Below are 6,055 nucleotides of genomic sequence, written 5' to 3'. Positions count from 1 at the left end.
TGAGTATTTAATTTGATAATTATTACATGCTAATTAGGTGTAAGCGTATCATGGAAAATATATCTTCTCTGGGCTTAATTGCCATATTGCAGAAACATCAAAATAAGACTTAATTCATGTGCTTTAATCATCTTTTACTAATTAAAATATAATAAGTATGGAAACTACAAACATCTCTAGCCCTAATATGAAAGAATTGCATATCTCACATTAAGTTTCAAAATATATTTTTTATATTTCTTGTATATCAGACACTTATGGTATATGGTTAAAATGGTGAATATGCAGCCATTCCCGTCTTTAAAATAAAATGAGTTTTCTTGCTAGAATTTTGTAATGTGGAGTGGAAAAGCAAGCCCAGGCAAACTCAAACAATACTATTTCATAGGAGGCTTAAAAACAAGCAAAATTAAACAATATATTCTTAAGAAACTTATAATATGCATGATAAGACTTTTTTAAAAAATTCTAAGAAATGCTAAGCATAAATATCAGGATGGTGGTGACCTGTAGGATAAGGTAGAAGGATGGAATGTGGCCGAGCACACAGGTAGCTAGAGAAGCCTGGTGATCTGGTTTGGGGCTGGGTGATGGGTTTACAGGTATTTGTTATATCATTGTGTTCTATAATATACATGTGCTCTACGTATATTCCCATTTTAAAAATACTAAGAGAAAAAAGAAAAACTGTTTATTTCAACTTAAAATGCTGTCTATTTCTATGATCAACAGGAAATATACTTGATCATTTGCATACATTGATTTATTAGTAAAAGTTATATTTTGGATCTAATATTATATCTAGAAAAGCTATAGTATACTTTTTAATATTGTGCATATTTAAAAAAAATTAATTGCCAAGAATGATGTCAAATTTCAGCTTAGCCAACTTCCTGGCCAGTTGGATTCTACTTCTGAGACATGTAAAACTATTTATCTTGCACAAAAATCTGGCAACTGCATTAAACATTTTTTTCTACTCATAGTGATGTATTAGGTGCCCCTAGCAACCTAATAAACACAAAATAGCCTTAAAGGTTGTTTTGAAAAATCAGCTGATTCCATCATTATGAACATTGTTATAATGAGACCTATAAAATTCAGATGACATTTGATAGAACTCAAAACGATAATTTAAAGATTGATTTAAAACCAGCATCTATGGTCTTTTGTTCTAATAAAGGCACCATACAATGAACATATGGAAACTGATCAAATTTGGCCAGTGTACAAACTGCCTCATAATTTACAATGTCCAATGATTTCTTGTTCGACAGTAATATCCCCCTAGTTAGATGTATTCGACCCACTTCTTTTAACTGTCCTTTTAAGCAGGTGGACCCTCCAATGGCCAGGTGCCACCCATTGGGGCTTGAAGCAGAGGAGGCAAGAATGACTCAGATCAGAGAAGCGCCTTGTAAATCAGCCACATGCAGCACTGAGACATCCATCAGGGTGGTGTGCCCTTTCTCTGTTGCTGCAGTCATGAAGTCATGGGCCTGCCATGGGGCTAACATATTATTAAAATAAATCACTGGCCTGAAGACTTGAGTTTAAATGCCAATTAACTCATAAGTAAATGGGAAGGAGCTGACTTGTCTCACCCAGGATGCTGTTTGGAGAAGTTACTGAAATTACCACTCTGTGTCCAGGCCTTGGCTTTCACAGATGCCGTAATATCCAGCGAATAAGGAGCTAGAGTGTGGTCTGCCTTATAAAGCCAGGCTTGGATTCTGCTTACAAATTCCCCCTTCCAATTTTCTTCCTCAAGGAGAGTTGCAATTGGCTTAAGATAGGTTTAGTAGAAGCGTGAACTTTCAAAAACATTAAATCCTCATTGTTAAATGAAAAAATCCAATAAAAAAAAAAATCACAGCCACCTGCTCTTTGGTTGCTTGCTCCGTCCCTGAACAAAAGCAGTTGTGACACTAGAAGAAAAATCACATTGAGATTTTTATCCCTCTCTTTCATTTAGTTCCTTTCCAGGAAGAATCTCAGAGACACTTAAGCTCACTGTCCAGAAGGCCAAGACCTGCAAACTATTCTAAAATCCTAATCACACGCTGGGGCACCGGCAGGCTTCTGTCTTCACTGGCATATGCCGTGGTAAGTCAAGTCTCTGAGTAGAGGCTTCTTTGCTCAGCAATATGCTCCAATGCCAAGTTCTAACTCCGTTCGTTCCACGGATAATGAAGTCTCACTTTTCAAGCACGAAGTTGGCTCCACAGAGCCTGCCCGGGGCATTTGAAGAGGCTTCTCCAGAACTCTGGGATTCTTCTTGTTTCAGAGCATTAAGCTCTAGTAACCGGTCTTCCTTGGCTAGCGCATATTCTCCCTAGTTTTGACAGGGTCATGCTCAGAATGCGGTCTCTGCCTTTCAGGTCGCCAAGTCTGGCTTTGAGTTAAGAGGTTTCCCCAACCCACACGTTGTTCTTTCTCATGATGACAGCTAGTTATAACTTGGATTTTAAAGGAGTCCTACACGTCTTCTTGCTTGCCTCATTCCTAAAAACCCAAGATGCCCATAGACCTAGGGCATCTGCATTTGGCTTGTATAGATTCGGATTTGCATAGACAGCCATGAAGGCAGCCCAGGCCTTGCCTGTAGGAAAGCAAAACAAAACGCTACACTTTGGCTCTTCACTGGGTCTGTTCCAAGTGACTTAAGACATGTTATTAAAACACAGTCTATTAATCATTATTTTTTATCCTGCTTATCCAACGCCATCAGGTAACAAAGCACAGTCTGAAGGCAGCCACACAGCCACAGGCCCGACGGGAATACATTCACTGACAGTCATTGTTCTGGCTTTTCTCCTATGGGAATGAATGGACACGGCCACACCACACATGAACAGTGATTCTAGGGGGGCCTTCCTGACACCTTCCAGGATCTTAGCCGTCCCTCACATCCAGCTGAGAAAGCTTGTTCCTTCAGGGAGGGGCGCTATTAGTCAATTAAAGGGCAAAACTGGTAAACAAAGGCTGTTTTTCATCATCCATTACATGCTGGCAGGCTTTGATCTTTGTGTCATGCAAAGCAGGGTCAAGCTCTGCCTCTCTATCATGTATAGGACAAGCCACAGGCACCCTGTCAGCCAGGCCAGCCCTGCACAGTGTCTGAACCTTCCTCAGAGGGAGAAAATGGGAAAAATGTGCCGAGACTCGTCCTCCTTGCCTGAGTGTCTGGCTTCCAGTTAGGCTTCTTGAGTGTGCGTGGACCTTCTCTCTGCTCAGCCCGTGGAGGCGGGAAGGTGAGTCCCTTCAGCATTACAGGTTCCAGACAGCTGCCAGCAGACCTACATGACATCCCTTCCTGACTTACCGCGAGTTGGCCATACTCCCTTTGGACTGAATTCTGCCAAGAGGCAGATAACCGTCTCTTTGCTCAGCCACTTTGCAGTTCTAAATGCTTCTTTCTCATTATGGGATTCATTTTGGCTTTAGCCTTAAAGAGGAGTGATTGATGTATTCATCATCTATTAGAGAAACGATGCTGCTGAGAATATTTAAAATGTAGACAATGAAAGACCATTGAGTCATGAACCAGGTACTGTGTGTGTGCATATGTGTGTGTATGTGCGTGTTCTTGAGTGTATGTGTGTGTTCTTGAGTGTGTCCCTTTTTCTCTTCTTCTCCATCTTCCCTTCTTGTCATATAAGATTATACACACTGGTGGCCCTCATATTATTTACTTACAGCAGATGTAAGGACTTCCAGAATTTCCTCAGAAAAGGAAGTCTTGTTTCTAGTACAGAAAATGATTGAGAAGTTAGGGGCTTGGAAAATAAGGTATAAAAATGCCTTATTTTAATTTTTAAGAAAAAAATTGGACTTCTTTTGAACCGAAACTCTTTTCTACACTGGAGCCTGAAGCTCCCAGCTCCATCAGAGTCCCGCCATTGAATCCTAAGAAACGTCTGTGAACCAGTAACGCGTTTTCTCTGGGGATTTCATTACTGAAAGGGCTCATTAGGAAAGACATTAAAATACGAATTACCTCATAAACTATTTAGTTGTGTACCCAGCGGGAGTGTGTACTTACTAGGGACTGTGCTTTTCACAAATAGAACTAATCAATTAAGCTTCATTAGAAACTGAAGGGGTCTCAGAAAGATCGAATAAGTCAGGGACAAACTACAAAAGGACTTGACAGGAAAAAGGCATCTTCTAAAACGCAACTGCTAAAGTTAATTAGCAGCTTTTGGGTAGAGTGGGAAATTCAAATTTTCCTGTCTCCGGCCAGAATCTCCTCAGGTCCAGCAGCACCTAGATCCGAGCTCCTTACAACTTAAAGGGCCTTCGGCCCACCTGAGGATCTCACAGAACTGCAGCTTTGCATGTAGGAAGTCTGAGGCGAGCCCAAGAACTTGCATCTCCAACAAGCTGCCACACAGTGCCGAAGCTGCAGGTTCACAGACCCCACAATGAGCAAGCATCAAGGCCTCAGATTATTGTAAGTTCGCTACAAGACTCACCTCAAGTAGCCTTCGTGGTGTTAAAATGGGCTGCCACAGACCGATGCCACATTGAACATGATTTGTCTTGTTTTCCTTCATGGTGTGATAGAATGAGAAAATTGTAGGCAGACTCTCTTTATAACTGAGCATTCTTTCCCTTCATGTTACTAGAGAATTTAATTTCGCTAATATAAATGGCGACACTTTCAAGTAACACGATATAAAGGGGGCCCACTGTAAAATTAGCTCTGTCTCTCCTTAAGAGACCATCTTCTAGCACATTTTTAATAAGATGAACGGGTAGAGATGGCTCCCCCACTTCCTCGAAATGAGGAAATTTTCACGTCAAGGCACTGAGCTAGCATGGAGCTGGACTTCCCACGGGAGTGCTCATGCAGGCTCTCGGAGGAAGCATTCTTAGGCAAAAGAGAGGAGGTGAAGTGTCCTGTGTAGCATGAAAATATTAATCCCGAAAGCCTTAGACTGAGCTATCCTTGCCGATCTTTTAGAAAACAGCGGAGTTCACTACGTCACTACTCATGTCACTTCTTGAAGAAAAACATCAGCGTTGCTTCACGAGTCAGATCAGTCACTGCAGGGGGAGGGAAGGAAAGTTCTCTTCTGTCTAGACAGCACCAAGCCAATTGCTAGGGCAGCAGCTTGCTCTGGCAGTGTGGACACATCTGCTCTGGGCCACGAGCCTCTGCTCTGCCAGAGCAGAAATGAGTTTCTTGAGTTCAAGACACAGGTAACAGCCATGCACAGAGCTGGGGATGTACCTGCTCCTTCTCAGCTCTCAGGACAGAGCTGGGCCCTGTGCGTAGGGTCGTGGCACCGATACAATACCAAAGCCCTGGGCACAGGCTGGGGCAGGGGGCACCGACCCCCTCCCCGAATTCCACATTGTTCTCTATGCCATCGAGCACGGGGCTGAGAATATGGCCAAATACGAGCGAGTATCCTGTTGGGTTATGAATGTAGAGAGTGGCACATGGACCTCAAAACCTATTCCTGGTTCAGTGGCTGTCGCTAACCACAAGGTAAGGACTCAGGAGCCATGTTCCCTTCCTGACCCTGTGAGCAATCACACTCTCAGTCTGCTTCTGAGAACACTTAAATTGCCAGAACGTGGTTGAAGGGCTACCTAAATATGACATATAGACAGCTTTCACCTTCCTCTGAAGAAGTGCTGGGACTATGGTGAGGCAGAGAGGTTCCCAGGGCACAAGATTTAAGGGGATACTCACTCTCAGAGTCATGCGAATGCAAAGGCATCACTTGCATAAGCCTGGGAGTGAGCGCTTTCTTCAGTTTGCACCCTGGCACCTCTCTCGACTCACCCTAGTCTTAGTCCTGCTTTCAAGCTCCAGAAATGGACCAATCTGCAGGCTACTGTGCTTGTCAAGGGGACAGCTCCTCATTGGAGAGGCCAACCCAGCACTTTCAGGCTTTACAGATTCTCACAGAACTTCCGCTGGAATTCAAGACCTAATTTTGCAAAGGCATATCATCATGGTGTCCTGGTGTCCTGGTTTTGGTGAAGATTGTAAGATTATGGTAACCTTCATATTGCTTTTAGAAACTGTTATGGGCTG

This window comes from Pteropus vampyrus, unplaced genomic scaffold, assembly GCF_000151845.1.
Source record: "Pteropus vampyrus isolate Shadow unplaced genomic scaffold, Pvam_2.0 Scaffold69, whole genome shotgun sequence".
In the NCBI taxonomy this organism is placed as follows: domain Eukaryota; kingdom Metazoa; phylum Chordata; class Mammalia; order Chiroptera; family Pteropodidae; genus Pteropus; species Pteropus vampyrus.
This window is presented reverse-complemented; position numbering follows the sequence as displayed.